This window comes from Chelonia mydas, chromosome 1, assembly GCF_015237465.2.
Source record: "Chelonia mydas isolate rCheMyd1 chromosome 1, rCheMyd1.pri.v2, whole genome shotgun sequence".
NCBI lineage: Eukaryota > Metazoa > Chordata > Testudines > Cheloniidae > Chelonia > Chelonia mydas.
Genome location: NC_057849.1, coordinates 250339568 through 250360030, shown reverse-complemented (window position 1 = coordinate 250360030; position 20463 = coordinate 250339568). Strand labels below are relative to the sequence as shown.

General features: G+C 44.0%; 1 long non-coding RNA gene across 1 annotated transcript; it reads right to left on the bottom strand.

Moving 5' to 3' along the window:
- Positions 1-5770: 5770 nt before the first annotated feature.
- Positions 5771-15681, bottom strand: LOC122464905. The gene is made up of 3 exons (XR_006289331.1): positions 14272-15681; positions 13614-13742; positions 5771-11755 (listed from the first exon to the last, which is right to left on the bottom strand). It is a non-coding gene; the product is annotated as an uncharacterized LOC122464905 (long non-coding RNA).
- Positions 15682-20463: the final 4782 nt, after the last annotated feature.

The following is a 20463-nucleotide window of genomic DNA, read 5'->3' as shown; positions in this document are numbered from 1 at the left end:
AGAGACAGGTACCTCTCTGCATCCTGGACTAGGTGCCTATTCCTTGCCCAAGTAATTATTTTCATGTCACTTGTGATTGTATAATGACTCATTTGTGTGAATTAATGTCAGCTGTTGGTTGTTAGTGACTGAGAGAGGGGTGGGGATTAGCACACACCACTCTTGTCAGCATTCCCATTGGTTGGCTTAGGTGACTCCTCACTTAGCATGCTGGCTTTTGTGGATCCCATTCTTAGGCGCCTTTCTCTCCCTATTCCTGGCACCTAACTCGGCTTTGTGGATCACAGCGTTCCTGTGATTTTTCTAGATGCCTTAAAAAGTTAGGTACCATGATGCTCAGCATTGTAATGCCTAAATCCCTTTGTAGATCCCACCTTAAGGGCCTAACTAGCAACTGAAAATGAGACTTAAGCTCCTAAGTCTCTGAAATGCTCTTGGAAATTTTTACCCTAGTTTACTTAACTCAAATTGCAAACATGCAGGCTTATAATATTTTTCAATAAATGTCACTGAAGATTTTTTGTGCATGCATTATGGCCCTGATTCAACCGAACAATCACATGCGGACCCATTTTCTATTTACTCTAGGCCCCTTTTCACTGCCAGCAGGGTGTGAAGGGGCCTTAGTGTAAATGAGAATCAAGCCTCAGTTTTCTCTTCTGCAAGAGGATCCGTCACTTGCTAATGGTCTTTTAGAAAAGGCTTGTTGTGGTATTTTAGGCATGTGATGTAATAGCTACACATTCTCACAGCCATCACTGGTGCTACCATAGAAGTCTGAGCAGTTGTTGATTAGGAAAAATATAACATTCCAGAAATAAAACCGGGATAAAGTCCGATGAAGAAATGGCAACCTCATTAAAGTACTAATTTCTCCACCTTCGTTCCCTGAAACAAACAAGCAGTTTGACTGAAACACCCCACTCTACTGTTTCTACTGCCACTTACAGCATCACAATTTGGCAAAATCTACCAGAAACCAAACAGTGAGTAGGAATTTATATAAAGAGTGAACTCAACCTTTCAATGAAAGCAACAGCCTGGGGAGTCAGAGCAAGAGTGTCAGAATTATCAACCATCTAAATTGGGACTGGATATTGAGGTTAAGATCAACAATTTTGTTCCACAATATATGTGATGCCACCAATATCCTCTGATGGCATCATAAATTGCCATGTGTCACGGCTCCATAGGGTTGGTGCTAAACCCCAGCTTTGGAACAGTCTCTAGGAGGAACCTCTTCGGTGTGCCAGACCCCCCAGGGGTCTCACTCTTCCACCAGGGTAAGCAACACGACCTCACCGCCTCCTTAGACTGAACCACTAAGGCTCCAGCACTCCTGCTTCACATCGTGAGCTGTGTTCAGTGAGTCCAACTGAGACTCCTGCTAGAGACTTGTAAACTCTTCAGGAATTAACACACCTCACCAAGCATTTGCAGTGATGCTCACACGGCATTGTCAAAACAGTAGGGTTTATTAGTCAACTGAAACACAGCATAGGAAGTCCTTAGGTTAGCATAGAGAATTGAATGTTAAAACACAAACCAGTCTGGTTAGCCCAGAGCCCAGCCAAGCTGTAGTGAACCCCATTGTTCAAGCTTTGTCTCTTCATCTGACCTCCTTCGTCAGATCCTAGGTGAGATTCCCAACTCCTTCTAGCAGCCAGCTCTTAAACTCCCATCTCCAACCTTCCCACTCCTTTGTTCACAACCTGAGGGATGTTGCTCAGCTTCCCTGCTGAGAGGTGGGAAAATCCATCTTCCTCTGGGTCATTGGTTGCTAGGTGTCAGTGTCCCCGTGATTAGATTTGCCACTGTCTTCTGAGATTCTCCACTGATATAAGGTTGGCTTCAGACAATCCTATTTTAATGACCCATTCAGGCTCAGACAGCTAGGTGACATTCATATTTCTCTCTCTTAGCCTGCCCTGAGAGCAAGCAGTCCTTTCCCCCCAGGTAGTCTTACAGAATATAGGGAAAATGGAGGCACTCTTAGGATAAATAAAGTTATTCAGAAAACTCCCACCTTGTCACACCATATACCATTTACGTCAAAATTTACTGAAACCAGGACCTCAGAAGCAAGGATACACCCTTCTATTCTGTATCTTTCCTTCATGTGGTTCTAGCCTATCCACTCTCATTTTTCACTGGGCTACCTCAGAGTATCAACCCCTTGTTAACTAAAGAACTCAAATCTATCTTTATTTCTAAATACACCTACACATGGGTCACTAAACGAATGCTATGCACCTGCAGAATTACACAGAAAAATGTAGATCACACTGGGTGCATTTGTCCTTGCTTTTGCAACTAGAATGGATGAGCTGTGGCAGTGGTTCTAGTATTGCAAAAAATAGAAAGGCTTGAGCTTAAATGGCTACTAGGTTTTTAAGGCTAGAAATGAAGGGGAAGGCATTTTCTTGCAATTGAAATACAGGGTAATTGGGGAGCAAAGAAGACCTTCAGTCTACAAAAAAATTTCATTTCTACATAGAAACATTTCAATCCAGATATTTCATAGAACATTCTAGGCATTAATGGGCAAAATCTTATTGATTTTGGTGAAAATTCGAAAACCAGATGAAACCCTGGGTTGATCTTGCTCTGGCGATGGCATTACAATCCCCATTCTGCCATTCCCTTTTACCAGCAACACAGTCAATACCCTGCCTGACCCATCATAGTGTCTATTGATGTTTGAAACATCATCCAAAAATATGGTACTTGTAGCCTCCTATAAAGACATGAAAACAGCCAACGTCCACCTAATGCGTAAAGTACCCTGGAATATATTGTGGTGCCTGAGTGTGTGACAGATGACTCTCAAGGACACAAAGTAAGTAAGTAACAAAGATTAGCTTCAGTGCAGTTCAATTGCACATGGTGCTTTCTTGGGATGCACACTCATCCCTAAAAGTTCCTGAGAAAGAAAGGGGATGTGCTTGTTTTCAGCTGGATGACTTTAGTGGCATTCCCACTGATTAGCTCCTGTGTACTCTAGTGACTAGATTTTGAAAAGGGATCAGCATAACTTTTGAAAGAGCTCTGCTGTACTTAAGGCAAATTTAGCCCTAAATCCTACTTATGGCTTGATTCTGTGCAGGAGGCTTGCAGTGAGATTCATGGAAATCAGAAAAATGTCGTGTGAAGGACTTTCAAGACTAGTGCTTTTAGCAACTAGAGGGCCAGATTCACTTTTATTAGTGGCAGACCTGAGACATGTTGTGGTACCAGTGACTGATCCTCTTCCTTAGGCTTTCTACCAGGGGATCATTCGGAGTGGGGACTGCTAGGAAAAATGATCGAAGTCACATCCCCTGACTGACTTAGGCACATCTTCCCCCTGGCCCGAACAACCCAGTTTTCAGGCTGCACTAGCCATTTGCATGTTTTCCCAGTAGTAGCGAGGTTGTGTGGTCACTTTGCAGTAACAGAATACACCCACTTTCCTCTGGGAAACCTCCTCTCTTTGGGGTATGAAACACAGGGTTTAATCTATTCCAGAATGTTCCCCACACTATTCCCATGGTACCTGAATTCTCATCTTCTCTGAGGTCTCCATTTGACAGGTAGTCCATATCGAGGACATCAGCCTGGGTAAGTCCAGTAAGAACACAGGGCTGCATTAGTTACCTCAGGATAACTCTTGACCCCATAGGAGAGAATAATTTAGCTCACAGATAGCACATATGGGAAAGCCATCAGTGGCTGTGTGACAGTGTCACAGTAGGAGATAAACCTTGAAGGAAAACACAGATTGTTCTTGGACTGTTTACCCACTCTGAACAGACTTTGGAGCAATGGAGATCATTTACTTACAAAGAGGAGAACTCTGCCTCGGATATACATGATCCTTTCATTGTCTCTTCTGCTGCCTTCCACACAATCAAGGCACTTTCTGCAGCAGAACAACATGTACCAACTCCCTTATTTTTGTTTACTACACATGAAGAATCATCCAACGCTTTGTTCTTGTCCATTCAGGATTATGTTCCTTTGGTTTGTTGCCCATTTCTCTTGCCAAGTGCGGTGACTTCTTTCTTGGGCTCCTTTAATTTCCCTCTGACTGCACACGTTTCACAGGCACCTGTTGCAGTTCAATCTGCCTAAGAGATTATCAGAAAGTGACCCACACTGCAGGGTCTTCGTTTTCTCTGCTGCCAGATGGTTCTTGGTTTGTAGATACAAGAGGAAATAAATTCTAAGTCTTTTGTACATCGCCCAGAAATCATTAAAAAATCCCAGCATGAGAGATTGTTATGCAACTCTTAGGGATGAGCAAGTTATAAATAGTATTAAAAACAAAATCATCATTGACTCTGGAGCAGTTCCACAAATTTAAAAGCCTGTGGGACCCTCAGAATGGGGATAAACACAGATGGACAGCACCGTTGCCAACGAGGAGGATTACACAGGACCCATGAGTGACACCAGGGAATGGTCAAGTGGAGCAGAACATTTTACTTCCCCAAATGTCTTACTTTCTAACCGCTTCCAGTAAGATGATACAGGAAATTCTTACCCCCCATTAAGAATTCTTGAAGAGAAGACCTTTTAAGGGTGTGAGTGTTAGTTCTGTCTAGGTAGGCTCTTTTGGCATCCGTCTCTTTTGAAAGCTGACCACCATGAGCTTCGTATGTTCTTCCCACTTGTCTAGGATCAGGGCTCTTGATGTGCAGTGTCAGCCAGCAATGGGGAATGCCTGAAGCTGGTTACACTCTGAGTTATGCTTTGGCGACTTCCTTCAGCTGCTCCGTGTGTTCCTTGCTAACACAATTCTGCTTCTTTAATCAAGCTTAACTTCCCTGCATGGGATAAATTACGTCACTATATGGAGACAAATTGCTCACATGAGAATTCAATTCCCTCCTTGGGGTGAGGTTATTCCTTCTCCTAAACACCTAATTTTTGGAACCAATTAAAGAGTTAAGGCGAAATGCCTCTCATGTAGTGGCTTCTCAAGGGATGACAGTCCATCTGGGTAACAGCAGCACTTAGAAAAGGAAGAAATCTTGACATTTCCCCCCACAGAGATTTGGACTCAATGGAGGATACTTATTTCAATACACTGTATAGCAATGTTTCCTTGAAAACTGACTCTTTCCAGTGATACCAGCCTAGATGCAGATTCCAGAGGAACAATAGCTTCTCTCCACACACCATCACCTTACATCCAGTGCTGGGTGCTTTAATGGGCCAGGAAGAAAAACGTAACCATCCAGAGATGGCTCATTCTCTTCACATCCTGAGGGCCTTTAGCACTGCAGCACATACCTCTACCATCTGAGCTAATGCACTAATGGTACCATTTTCAAAAAACTTATGTTTTATGGCATAAACATAGAGAAGTTAGATTAAAAACAAACATTGTTGCTGGAAGGTTGCATGTAACATTACTTTATTGCTTAGAATTCAGAACGATAACACAGAAGAACCCAAAAACAGACAAGCAAAGCAGGCTGCTCCCTAGAACAGAGGCACAACTCACCTCACTTTACTGTGTGCTGGCTGGCTGCGGACAGATTGCTGCTAACAGGCCCAGATCACACTCTTCTTTACAGAACCCTCTATCCTGCAAGCAGAACCAGGAAAAACTTCTGCGTATCTAAAGTGACAGTTTATAGTTTCAGGTTTCAGAGTAACAGCCGTGTTAGTCTGTATTCGCAAAAAGAAAAGGAGTACTTGGTTAGTCTCTAAGGTGCCACAATTTATTTGAGCATGAGCTTTCGTGAGCTACAGCTCACTTCATCGGATGCATACTGTGGAAGCTGCAGAAGACATTATATACACAGAGACCATGAAATGATCAAGCTCATGCTCAAATAAATTGGTTAGTCTCTAAGGTGCCACAAGTACTCCTTTTCTTTTTATAGTTTCAATATACCACCAAAAGCACCCAAAGGGCTTTTGCAAATGGAGTCCCTTAGAGATTTCCAAAATTTTGCCTTAAGTCCATTAGCTGGGAGCAGCAGCATTGAGCTACCTCCTGTGGATGAGCCACAGAGTGGCTGAGAGCGTGTAATAATGTCCAAAGGGGAAGGGGACATTAATTAATACGGTCACCACTGTTACAAAATTGTGATAAATCTTGTACAAAGCATGCCTTGTGAGACATCACTGGAAAAGTTGTAATCTGCTGAATATTATTATCTTGTTGTAATGTATATATCAACATTGCGTGTGGAGTTATGAAATTTTGCTATGTTTGTAACTCAAACATGTGGTGGGTCTGAGAAATACCCACAGGTGAGTTCTTTGGAAGCAACAAAGGAGCTGTAAACAAGGGCATCTGCACGTCCTCCCCGAAGACACCTCACACTGTACATAGGTAGCAAGCTTGAATTTGCAATTCATATGGAGGACTGATGGCCAAGCACATATGCCGTGAAACTGCCTGACCCAGGACACAGCCAAGATTTTTCCAGCAAAAAGGGTCAAGATATAAAAAGGGAAAACAAAGGCCCTTGGCTACCTTTTTCCTACCCAATCTCTGGACTGGTAAATTTTGACGGGAAGTTTTGAACAAAAGGACTGAGGTCCCCAAAGCCATTTGGGCAACCCAGAGAGACTTATAAAAAACTAACAGATTTAACACCCCTCCTAACATTTTGGACTACATACACTGATCCAACTGTAATGTACTTTACTTGTTTAAACCACTTAACTTCCATTTCTTTTTCTTCATTAAGAAAGCTTTAGTTAGTTTACTAAAACATTGGCCCCAGCATTGTTTTCGGGTGTAAGGTCCTGAGCATCCATTGACCTGGGTAAGTGACAGGCCCTTGGGGCTAAAAGAGCCGAATGTGTAGTGATTTTTGGTTTTAATAACCTTTCATCACAGAAGTCCAGTTTGCTTGGGTGGTAATATGGGCTGGAGGGTCTCAGGGGACTGACTGTGGCTCCACATTAAGCCAATATAGGGATCCAGGAGCACACATTTGTGGCTGGTTTGGTTAAATCTGATGATAGAATAAACTGCCAGTGTGGTAGTGTCTGCCAAGTTTTTATCAGTCTGACCTGAGATTGGCTCTCTCAGCTGTGATCCACGCCAGGTGCAGTGACAAGCATAACGCACTTTTACAAAGGTATTCAAGGGTTAAAAGCTGGCACTCTCAGAATTAGCTTAGTACTTTTGATATAAACTCTCACTTGTTACAAGACCATTCTGAGGCCTAAGCCTGCACAGAATGTTGCAGCTGCAAGTTCCCATTCATACCTGGGGAAATATTCTGGGCTGATCAATATTGTCCTTGAAAGTTAGAGTACAGAGAGCTGAATATTTCTAAGGGCCCAATTTTCATTTATACCAGGGCCACTTTCTACTGCTCGAGTAGTGCAGTGTAAAGTGGCCTTGGTGTTAAGTAAAATGATGCCCTAAACAAACAAGTTCACCTATTTGTCAGGTATCTAACCTGGGTCATTAGGGCCATTCATAATAGCATGTTATTTTTCCATGGTCATCCAGCCACACTATTAATAACTCTTCATTGCAGTGCCAAAAGGCACTTTTTGGAAGTGATATAATGCCAATTCATTACAAATCAGACTTTAGCTTCTACCTGTTATCCCAGCCAGCTACGAGCAAAACAGACTTTGAAGCCTGCACCATTATTAACCTGAGACTTATTATTGCAAGAAAGAGCAAAATAAATCCCTTCTCCCAACATTTTCAACCAGTGTAATAGCCCAGGAATGGCAATCTAAACATTACTTCAAAATTATCGGACTTCATTTCTCATGACTGATAGCAAGCAACAAATTATACTTTATCTTTTTAAGCTCAGTTGACAACAAACCTGGAATGTGCAATATACCAAGGCCCTCCCTTCCCTCCGTAATGCCAGTCCCAGCACAAACTGTATCATGATAGAATATTTAGTACATTTTTCTTCTGGTTCTTAGCACAAAGATATATTCATAAGTCTGTTAATAAAAAAAAAATTCAAAGCACTGTGTTACAGTCCTGTTAAGCATGCATCTGTGCTGACCCTAGACGAGAATGTGGGGTTAGCGTGGGGGATATTTAAAAAAAGAAAGACCATTAACACATCCCTGGAAATCAGCTTTGGTCTGGGTCTTTCCCTGTCCAGAAAAACAGTTTGTAACCACTCAAACATTTGGAGTGAGGTGATGTGATGTAACAATGATCAGCCCCCTGTTTTAGATGGCCAAATACCTTTACAGTGAAGACTTTACTCTCCATCTGACAGGTAGTATCAGGCTAGAATTTGCTTACATTTCATGGGGATCATGCACTTTGGAATGGACTTAATTACTGGGTACAGAAAGGCATTTCAACCTCCAGCAAAATAAATGTAGTGGATTGTTGGGTTACGTTTTATTTCTAGCTGAAAAGTTGGCTGTATAAAAATTTGCTTTCCATCTTTTACAGCAATGGTTTAGCCATTCTGATGCTTCAACTAGAGGAGAGGGATAGCACGGCAACAAATTTAAACAAAGATTGAAGGCACATATCTGGAGTGTGGGGTGGAGGAAAGTCATCCAAAAACATCACTGGGTTGGTTTGGAAAAGCCAGACTTGGGATCCTTACTTAATTAGACTTAAAATTAATAGGGTGGCTCAAAAAGTCTTAACATAAGTACCAAGGAATGTTACACTAAAAAACAACCTAAGCATTTAAAGGTATGGAAATAAACAGTTCAAATAAGATAGATATTGATCTAAATAGTCTACATGATTTGTGAGGCCATTATATATACACAGCTAAATTATGACATTCAAAAACCAACTTTAACTCTGCTCCCCTTCACCAGCCTACCATCCATCCAACAGGGATAAGGCTTATATCATAAGCACGACTTTAAAAGTATTTGAAATCATTGACTATGAATGATAAAGGCCATTTATCTTAGGTATTTGCTAAGGTGTCTGTCAGTGCTATAGTATCATATTGTCTTCTGAAGCTACATTGACTCCTTTATCTCCTTCTTGGGAAATAAGAAATGTACCATTGGAGCAGGGGCCATCTTTTTGTTCTGTGTTTGTACAGGAGTCACTGGATCAAATCTGAGTGAGTGGCATTGTGACCTGGCATGCAGGGTCGCAATACCACTCAGGTTTGGCCCAGCTGCCCCTCCTTCATCACAAGGGGTGGAGGATGATGGGGCAAAATTTGAGTAACTGGAGTTGTGACCAGACACACAGGGTGTCGGAACCCCTCAGCACCCAGTGACAAGCCCAGACCTGCTTAGTCTTATGACCCTGTGCACCGGGTCAAAATGCCCCTCATTCAAATTCCACAGGTTTGGGTACCTGCTGTAGTGAGAGGCCTGGGGCAAATTCTCCCCTTTTGACCCTAACTCTGGGCAACCCTGTTCAGTTTACATGCACTCTGCACGAGGGTGCACGACTACACAGGTGCAAGGCAGTGAAGAGCAAGGCTCAGAAAGCCTGCCCGATCACTCCACCCTGTGGATTTCTCTAAAGGGTTTTATGTATGGTCCATTAATAGATGAACCAATAAGGACGTTTGTCAGGGGGCAGATTTTTGTCAGAGACTCATTTCTTTTTCTAAGTGATGAACTTCCATTTTCTCTTTTTCATTCACATTTTTTTAATTCAACTATAAAGATAATGGTTTCCTATTTAATGCAATATTGAATTTCTTTGTGATACCAAAGTTTCCATTGTGCTTGTCAAATGCACACAGCCATTATGAGAATGCTTGGGGATGTATTTTTCTCTGAATTGGGTTTTCATACGATGCTTTAGTGATTTTGCAAGTCCAGTTATTTAGTTCCTGTTTGGAAGACTGTGGGAGAAAATAGCCTTTTCATAATAACACCTCCCTCTTCTTCTGTAAATAGCTGTTGGTGTATTATCCTTTTGTCATTAAATTCCAATGTTATTGAACTTGCTCCACAGGAAACAATATTTTCAAAGATTGTTTAACTATGTACAATTTGCGAACATAAACTGTTTTGGATTTTTTGTTTGAAAGTTTAAGTGGCTTCATCATTTCTGGTGATATGTTTTGAGAGTGATGCAATAGAAAGAGAATCAAGTATGTTGAAACTGCACGTACCCTTTTATGTTTGTGTTTTTTTAGGAGAGGGGGGAAGACACACTGAGTACAAATTAATTCAACAAATGCCAGTTGTGAGCAAATAAGAAATTTATTCCTAGTCTTTGGAAAGGATAAGAAATATCTGGCCAGATTGTGATCTTACAGTCCAGTGATGTAAATCATAAGAGTGGAAGGGACCTTGAAAGGTCATCTAGTCCAGTCTCCTGCATTCCTGGCAGGACTAAGTATTATCTAGACCATCCCTGGCAGGTGTTTGTATTGACTGTAATTGAGATCAGAATTTGGCCCATCAGCAGATACAATAAAATAAATGTCTTCACTTGGGTGTAGCAGTTGATTAGGCATCATAAGATTTGAGTTCTTTATCGATATTTGATGATTTATTTAAGTGCATACTGAAAGATTAATCACTAAAAATGAGAGGAAAGGAGATAAAGGAGTGAGAGGAGAGGGTAAGGAGAGAGAAAATTAGTATGACAAGTGGTGTGTTACGTACTGATGCTCACTATTCTATTCTGATTCCATTTCAGTCCATTCAGGTTTGTATATTGCACTTATCACCACAGTATCTGAGTACCCATCCTTCATAGAGAAAAGAGGGACTCCAGTGACTATTTCTTCTCTCAACCATCTCCTCTGACTCTATGAGTCAGAGACAAGGACATGGCTATGGGGGTAGGGGTGGTGCAGGGTCACTCAACTCTGCATCATCCTTCCCTGAATAAAAATGTGGAGTTTTCAGCCCAAGGTAATGCTGACATTGACAGCCTGTGCACCCAATCTGTGCTCTGAATCTCCTCACAGGCCTTGGGACATGAATGGCTTTGAAGTGCCACACTCCTTGCCACCTCCATGGATCACATACCCTGCACCCATCCCGGATAATCCCATGGTTTTGTAGCCCTTCTGTGTTTTTCCCATAGGAAGGTATTACAGGACCATCCCAGACCAAACCCCAGGTGTACAGAAGCAACTCACTGGCCAGAGCCTCCTGGTGGCTGGGTGCAGGGTTGTTGGGCATTCGCTCTTGGTCACCACTGTCTGGGTCTCTGTTGGCCTAGTCCTCCAGCCAGCTCACTTAAGAGTTCAGTCCCTTCTGGGGTACTCAAAATATACCACCTTTAACAACAGTCCTACGTTAACACAAGAGGTCTTTGGCTGTTCCTGGGATCAACTCACAGTTCTGTTCACTCTTAGTGCACTGACCCCTTGGGCATTCCTCTGTTTGGAGTCCAACTACCATGAAAACTGCAATGGTCTTACGACCCTCCTGTGCTTCTCTTCAATTTCCTGTTCCTTTGTGGAACACTGGCCCCAGGCCGGCCTCCCTGGAGCCTGGCCCCTCATCTCAGGGGCTCACCACAGGAGATCGCCTTTCGTGTAGCTCCGCTCTCCTGCCATGACCCAGCTCAGCTGCTCTGCTCCACAACCAGCCCCCCAGGTGCTGGGCTCCCTCCCTTTTTAAGTCCTACAGCCAGCATAGTGCAGCTAATTAAACAGGGATGGCCAGTCCTGGGCTTCTCGGGCCTTGAAGGGGCATGCCATTCTGTTAAAGAGGGATGATTTGGCCTGTAAGAGGAATGGTGTAAAGGTGCGACGATAGAACAAAGAGACAAGAAGTCCTGAGTTCCAATCCAACTTCCAGAAGACTTACTCTATGATCTTGGGAATGACATTTAACCTCTCCATCACAATTTCTCCTACTGTAAAAGGAGGATACAAATACCAATTAATCCATCATTGTGATGTAGGTTAATATTGCAAAGTGCTATATATCATTGTTACATTTATCCAGCTACATTCCTCTACCGTAGTAGTTGAACCCTTAAATAAGTTCCGTTTTCTCCTTGTTATTGTCAGCCGTCTTATTTTGATTCCTTGTTCAATGCACTCTAGTTGAGATTTTAGCAAATTTCCTTTCATTCCATTTTAGCTGCCCTTTGTCTCATCTGTGTTGTTTTGCTCATAGTTTTTGTTTCTCCACTTGCTCACTTCTCAAAAGAACTTTTCTTTCCATTTGTGGCAATTTTACCATTTGGGTCCAGGAAATGACAAAAAGAATAAAATTTTAAAAAGTGTTGGGAAACTTTTAGTCAGAGTTTTATTTTTATTTCAACATTTCAAAGCCCAGTCTCCAGGCTTTTCTGAGCTTCATCTGTCTTCAGTTTACTTGTTACCCTCTATAGAACAAGATGCTACAACCATACAAAAATATCCATTCCTAGTGATAAAGTCAACGGACTAGCTTCTGTATCCAAATTCCTCTTGGAATATAGTCAGTTTACTGAACATTCTCTCAGCGTATCAATAAATAAAGTCTGATTTTTAAAAAAATTTTGCTAAACAGTATGAAAATTAATATCTATTTGGTAGCGCTGGTCAAAACTAGTGACAATTTGTCACTAGGTTTTTTGGAAAGTTTTAATGAAAAAAGTGTGTGTTTGTTTTTTAAACTTGATCAGATCTAGTATTAATTTGTGAAAATACTACTGATGAGTGAATTCGAGCAGCTTACTGGGTCTGTTTGAAGCAATATTATAGCTGGGTGAACTAGTCTGTAGAAAAACAACAAATGATCCAAGTTCTCATTTCAAACAGAATCCAGACATGAAAAGCTATTTCTGTACTTCCAATCAGCTTGGAAAAACACTTTTCCCTGAAAGTATATTTCATTTTTGAGCATCTTGCACTTGTGCTCTTTTTGAGTGCACTAGCATCTGGGTCATCTAAGCAGGGCTGGCCCCCCACCTAGCAGTTACAGTTCGTGGCAGCACAACGTATGGGAACCTAGGCTCCCCCACTCCACCAGGTTCCTCTTGGGAGCTATAAGGAAGGTGCCCTTTACCTGCCATCCAGCTAATGCCCTCCCCCGGGTCTCTTCCTACCTCTCTGTCCCTCCTCAGGGTATGTCATGGTTTGATGTCTCTTACAACCTGGCCAACAGGCCTCTGCAGGGTGGGGAGGTCCAGCTTCGTGCACCAGTCCTACTTCCGGAGATACTCTCCTGGCATAACCACACCCTGCTGTGGTGGGTGGAGAGAGACTCCCTTTTAAGTCCCTCCTCCAACTGGAGCAGGCCCAGCAGACCAGCCGAGGCAGAGCTTCCTAGGCCTGGAGTTGTTCCTGCACCCCTCTCTCCCCAGCGTGGTGTTTATCCACCCCGTCATAGGACAGAAATACCTAAATACTGCAAAAAATGGCTGCTAGTCTGGTGTTTCCAAGCAGAAAGTACCAGCAGTCTCATGAAAGAAACTTTTTAATGTGAGTTCCAGCCCAATTTAGCAAACTCAAAAAGAAAGGAATCAACGAACAATGAAATTAAGCCCTGTGCAGTGAGCCAGCACAAGTCCCGTGCAACCCTTACACCCTATTTTGTGGATCTAAGTAGGACTCAAAAACTCAGGCCTTGAGTGAAATTCACACTGGTACAGATAACCTTCCATTCACAGGGGTGAAATTCTCCCGAGCGGAGTACAGTAATGGAAGCATATCACAGATTCCTTTACTCTTGTAACTCATACCCTCCCCATACGCCGCCACTGCCTCAACCCTCTGTCTCACCTTGTTTTGCTAGGTCTGATTTTAACGGGGAATCTTTTGAGGCGCCTGTGATGTGCCGAGGGACGCTGTTCCTACTGAAGTTGATGAGAATGGAGGGCAATCAGCACACAATGGAATCCTGCCCCTCTACTGCAAACATGGGCACAGAGAAATAAAATACATTTATAACAATGTGCAAACAAACAAGCAGCTGAACTTTTGCCTGAACCAAGCACGTGAGAGACCCCCATTATTTTTTAATGCTGATGCCGTAGAGCTACATAGAGAGGTGTGACAGCGTATGCTGCTCAACAGCGCCTCCTCCTGGCCATTCTGGGGATTAGCTCTGCCAGGCCAACACCCATTTGTGCGGTGGCCCTCAGTCACTCCCGCTCTGCAGCTTCTTCTTTGTGACTCAGCCCTCCAGCTGGGTCACTAAGAAGTTCCCCATTTCAGGGTAGAGTCCTTCAAAGTCTTTCTGCTCACGCAGCCCCAGGCACTCCTCACACCCATCACCCTGACCCTGTCACTCCTGTAGCGACCCAGGCAATTCTCTAGTTCACTGCCCCCCAGCAGTACCAACCTGCAGTGGCTGATAGGAGAATCCAAGCCCACCCTCTATTTTGGGTTCCAGCCCAGGGCCCTGTAGCAAGCAGTTAAGATCTATGACTACACCTACCTTACTACTCTAGCCGCTAGACTACATCCTACCATGTTTCTCCAGTCCTGCTACTCAGACCCTGCTCTCTCTCAAGCCCCTAGGTCTCATGGGTTCCTATCTCCCCTTCCTTCTCTGTTACTCCAGGAGGAGACACTACAGACTTCCTCCCTGCTGTCCCCTGCCCCCCACACTATCACCAGCCGCCTAGCTTTATAGAATCCCCCTCCTGTTCCCCCACAGGTGAGCTTCTTTCTAATCAAGGATCTCTAAACAGCCTAAATCTCTCTCATTTGCGGCTTGATTGGGTCCACCTGGCCTTATTCAGCTCTCAGGGCCAGTATGGGGAGTACACCCCATCACAAGAGGTTAAAACCCTGGTTCTTGCCCCAAGGAGTTTACAGTCTCAGATCCTGATACAGTAAGATGCCTTACCATGGAGCCCTGCAACCACGCAGAATCACACATGCCTGAATCTCTGTTACCCTGCACTAAGGCCCAGATCCTGCACCACTGAAATCAGTGGGAGTTTTGACATTGCTTTCACTGACACAGGCTCAAACCCCATATGAGTATTTTATACCAGTGCAGAGTGGTAAAATGGTAGTGTTTACACCCACTTTATATTAGTGTAAAAGACAACTCAATGAGCAGGGCAATAGAGAAGCAGGCCCACATGTCTTTAGTTGATTCTTTTGTTCCGCTATAATAAAGGCCCCAAGATGTTGCCATGACAAATAAAAAATGTTTTGTGTGATTCTCCATTTAATGAGCGATACTTTAGGGTACCAGCTGATGTAGTCCACCTGCAGTTCTTCTGGGGGTATGTAGTTTATGACAGCCAACAAAACTTCATAGCTTGCTGTTTCACTTAGTGAATGATCCATTCTCTGGTAATATATTTAGCATGGACATTGTCCAGGCTGTATCTGCTAGAAAGTCACATTCAGAAATTTTGGAAATTCTTTTATAGTCAGACTCCAACACTTGTTATATCCAATCTAGTTATTTTACCAAGCCATTTCATCCATTCCTACAATACACCCCCAAATCCTTCCGAGGCTTATAACCATCCAGCATTCTCCTTATTCAGTTTCCAGTTCCTTTGAGCTCTGAGTGCAGAGGTTTCAGAAGATTAAAATAGAGATGAAACCCGATTGTTGTTACATGCATCTGCTTTAAATCGGGCAGCTCTGTTTATTTTATGGAATTCCAGTGGCTTTCAGTACAACAGTAAAACCCTGTTATGTGGACTATATCTTGCTACACAGGTCTCTTGTTTTACCACCATAGTCAGAGTGTCACTGAGTGTTTATCTGCACTGCAAAGTTAACGTGAATTATGAACTTGCATGCTGCCCTAATTCAAGTCACATCCACACACAAAACCTCATAACTCAAGTGTGGTGGTGCTTTTAATTCAAACTGGCTGGCCTGAGCGGGGGAATAGGCTACAGCTCGAATGAGCACAACAAAATGGCAACTGTTAAAACAACCACTCTGCAGTGTGGACACAGACTAGTGCCACTAGTCCTCCAATGCCTTTCCACAATTCCACCCTCCCCCTTACCCTTTCTTTGCCCAGTAAGGGCAAACAAGCTCTCCTCTACTTCACTCGGAAAGAATTCATAGAGGGCTCAGCTCACTTCAGTGTTACAAAACCATGGGCCATGCCCCCAGAAGTCTCAGCACCACATACAAGTGAGTAAAGTACCAGTGTGGACACAGCAACTCAAGTGTAATTTCACAGCATGGCCCTTCTCACTCGAGCTAGGCTAACTCAGGAGGAGTAACCTGAATATAAGTAACTTGAGCTAACACTGCAGTGAAGACATACCCTGACCTTTCCCTGGAATAAGCCTGACTTTCTAATTTAAATAAGCCGTTAGGAATTTGTCAACTAGGGTAAAATTCACCCTCATGCCAAGGGCCAGCACAAGGCCTACGCATCATTTAAATTTAAATGGTGCTTGAACCTTGACCTTCCCTCAGCATGAGGATGAATTCCACCCATAGTGAATTACTTGCTCTCTGTCAGGCTGAGTTCTGAGGCTAGCACCTTGTACGCTGCACAGCCAACATAAGGGCTTATTCTGCAAGATGTTAGGCACTTCCAGCGAGGTGCTGAGCTCCTTCAATTCCTAGTGGCCTAATTGGGATTCACTTCCAGGAGTTACTCAGCACTACACAGGATTGAGTCCATACTCTGGAACTAGTTGTATAGGGCTAAGTGAGTTGATCCCAATAGACCCCATTCTGTCGTGTTGTTCAGTGCAAGTGTAAAGAGGACAGGGAGGGACTGCTCAGGCAACAGTGTGTTTAACTCTGCACTACCCTTCTTCCCGTACCTCAGTGTAACTCTTTGCTGACACATAGACCAGAGTTTTGTCTTTTCAGGACTTCTGAAACAGCATTACAAAGAGTTAAACCTCCGGGCTATTGTATGTAAACTCATGATAAATGGATGTTAGTAATTCCCAGTCAATTTCAAACAGAGAACACCACAAACTCTCTCTGTAAAACAAACATTTAATGCACAAAAAACATTGTAAATAGTGTTTGGAATATTATAAATAACTTAAAGCAATTAGATATTAAATCTACTGGTGTTCCTTGAACAAGTTCCCCTGCCCTGCGCCTTTCGTTTCTGTTATAAACATTCAAATATAAGGTTTCAACATAACATTTACCATACTTTAGCACACATCAAAAGACATCCACCTCTGATTTTTTCTCAGAGATGATTCCTCAGGCTTACAGTGTGACCAAATGTGTGTATCACCTGGACTCTTCAGCGCTTGAGAAATGGCAGCATCTCAGTCCTTTCCAACACTTCAGAGCCCTGTCAGCAAACAAACAGTCTGGGGCAGTGGTTCTCAAACTTTTGTACTGGTGACCCCTTTCACATAGTAAGCCTAAGAATGTGATTCCCCTTATAACTTAAAAACACTTTTAAATATATTTAACACCATTATAAATCCTGGAGGCAAAGCGGGGTTTGGATTGGAGGCTGACAGCTCGTGACCTCCTGAGGGGTCCCGACTCCCAGTTTGAGAGCCCTTGGTCTAGACACAATCCAATGAATGGAGGTGGCTCAGTGAAATAAGTTTCAGGTTTTAAGACACTTGGGCTTTGTCTACACTGGCAAGTGAAAGACAAAACTTTTGTCATTCAGAGGTGTTAAAAAAACCAGACACCCTTCCCCGAAAGGCAAAAGTTTTGTCAACATCGGCAGAAGCGCTCTCCTGCCGACAACACTAACGTCGCTCGTTGTGGGTGGAAGTTTTTTTTGTCGGCAGAAGAGCTCTCTCTTGCTGACAAACAGTGGCTACACTGCACACCTTTTAGTGGCATGGCTGTAGCAGCACAGCCATGTCGCTAAAAGCTGTGTAGAGTAGACAAAGCCTTAGAGCTTGTCTACATGGGGACATCTGGGAAAGTTAATACAAATTAACTAAAGGTGTGAATTTGAAGTTCCACCACTTAAATCCGCATTGCAATGGAACACCCTCATTTAGTCAGAATTAGAGTGGCCTTAATTTGGTTTAGTTTAGTTCACTTATAAAGTGAATAAAAATAAACTGAATTAAGGCTGCTTTAATTGTGAATAGCAGTCTTCACACAGGGATTTAAATGGTTTAACTCAGTGGTTCTCAAACTTTTGTACTGGTGACCCCTTTCACATAGGAAACTTCTGAGTGAAACCCCCCTTATAAGTTAAAAACACTTTTTAATATATTTAACACCACTATAAATGCTGGAGGCAAAGCAGGATTTGGGGTGGAGGCTGACAGCTTGCGACCCCCCATGTAATAACCTCGCAACCCCCTGAGGGGTCCCAACCCCCAGTTTGAGAACCCGTGGTCTGGAGGGTTCCACAGCCCTCAGCTCTCCAGCCCTTGCATTAATAACTGACTGGTCCTCGCAGTTGCTGGTGAAACAGAAGTCTGTAGCCTGTATCCAAAGCAGCATAGGGATTGGAATCAGCAGATAAAATACCCATTCCCTGGATCTCCATAAGACTCTCATTCTATAGGGCACCATCTTCTCCACAAAAGCCCAGCTAAGTCAGGCGAGAATTCACAACCCTCCACCTCACTATATGCTGCCCTAGTCTTTAATTGAGACAGAATCCCCATTTAGCGCAGTTAGCTGATAGCTAAAGGTAGGTTCTTCTTTGAGAGATTGCTTGTGTGCATTCCACTCCCTGCGCACAGTCACCGGAAATTTTTCCCTCAGTGGTGCACCCATCAGGGTGACTTGAGCGCCCTCTGCTGCTGTGCACGGCTAGTGATGACATAAAGCGCCTGGCTGACCCCGCATCTCCTCAGTTCCTTCGGACCACCAGTGACGGTCGCTGGAACTGCTCTTCTTGAATTTGCAAGTTCTCTCAGTGGACTTTCTCTGTATATTGTAAATAGTTATCTGTGTTTATTGCTTTTTCATCTGATCCCCAGTGCTGAGGGATGCCTCGGTCATCAGACTTCAACTCCGGCTTCTCCTGCAACAAGGCTACGCCCCTGAGTGACCCGCACTCCAGCTGCTTGAGGTGCCTGGGAGAAGCTCATATTGGGGACCACTGCCAGATCCGTAAGGACTTTAAGCCTTGCATAATGAAGGATCGTGAGGCCAGGCTAAAGTTCCTGCTCATGGAGGCAGCACTGAGACCTCCATCCGTGCAGTCCAGTGAGACTTGGCACTGAGTGCCTTGGCATCGGTAAGGAGTGCTCCTCCTACCGCACCAGGCTCCCGGCACCAATCACCATTCCCTGTGCCTAGAACAAGGCATAAGAAACAAGCTGCCAAAAGGGGATGACCCCCAGCACGAACGGCTGCCAGACATTAGGATCAGAGTAGAGTGCAGTCTAAACCAAAGCACTCCTCTGCCATGGTATTGCAGAAGCCAGCACTGTTGATTCCGGCACCTACGTAGGTATCGTTGAGTCTGGAACTAGAAGAGGCTTCCTTATGGGCAGCAATGCGCTGTACCGATACTATCTTGGTACCAACCACACCAGAGGTGTTTGCAGCTGCCAGGGATCTTCTCTCGCAGTTGATACAAGTATCACTGGCAGTACAGCAGTGGACTTTACTGGTGCCAGCGGACAACGGTGAACTGGCCACATCTTTACAATGCTTAGTACCATGCTGACCCCAAGTACCCAGGATGGCTCGCCCTTCGGTACTGTCAAAGGAGAAACCTACAATGCTTGCCTTGGTGCAGACCTTTCCCTCCAGCATCATTCGCTGGCTCCACTGGGTGCGGAATCCCTTTTGTCACCAGAGGAAGACTCAACCTCTTCTAAATTGGAGATCGGGTTGTGCATTTCCCATCCTCAAAGTCACTCTCACCACTCCTCTAGACGTTTTCACCACCTGGATCTGAGCACAGGAGGACCATTGAGTGGTTGGCCAGGAGGTGACTGAGGACCTGCACCTGTCCAGTGGCCTTTGGAATCCAGGGAGTTTTACCCCAGTTTCCAGACTGTATTCCAGGCATTCCTATTCAGTGGCCTTGGAAGGACATATGGCACCACCCTACCATACGGTATCCCGTCCCAACTCCGGGGCTGGACTCCAAGAGCCAGCTCAATAGATCCTCCTGATGCAGAAATGGAAGAAGAGTATCCACCGCTTGTGCTGGCCTCCTCTTCTTCCTCCCCGGATGAGGTGGTCTTGGGAGGGGGCATATCGCCTCCCCCAGATGACTATAAGCCGCACCAAGTGTTGTTAAAGAGGGTGGCCTTAAACCTGGGCATACAGATGGAGGTAGTAAAAGAGTCCTCCCACAGTCTGGTTGATGTTTTGGCTGCTGCAATTTCTTCTGAAATAGCCCTGCTTTGCAATGAGGCCATAATGGACCCAGTTAAGACTCTGTGGCAGACTCTTGTATCCTTTCCCACGCACTTCAAAAAGGGCTGAACGACAATATTACATGCCTGCCCAAGGTTATGAGGCCCCCACCCTCTCCCTGCCCCTAGGGTCCCTTGTAGTGTCTGCTGCCAATGAGAGAGAAAGGTAGGGGCATCAGAGCACTACTCCAAAATCAAAGGACTGAAAGAAGTTGGACCTGTTGGTAGGAAAGTTTATTCTACTGGGAGGGTTACAACCCAGAATTGTGAACCAGCTGGTGCTACTGAGCAGATACAATTTCAGCTTGTGAGACTCCATGGAAAAGTTCAAAGACTTGCTACCACAGGATATTGGACAGGAG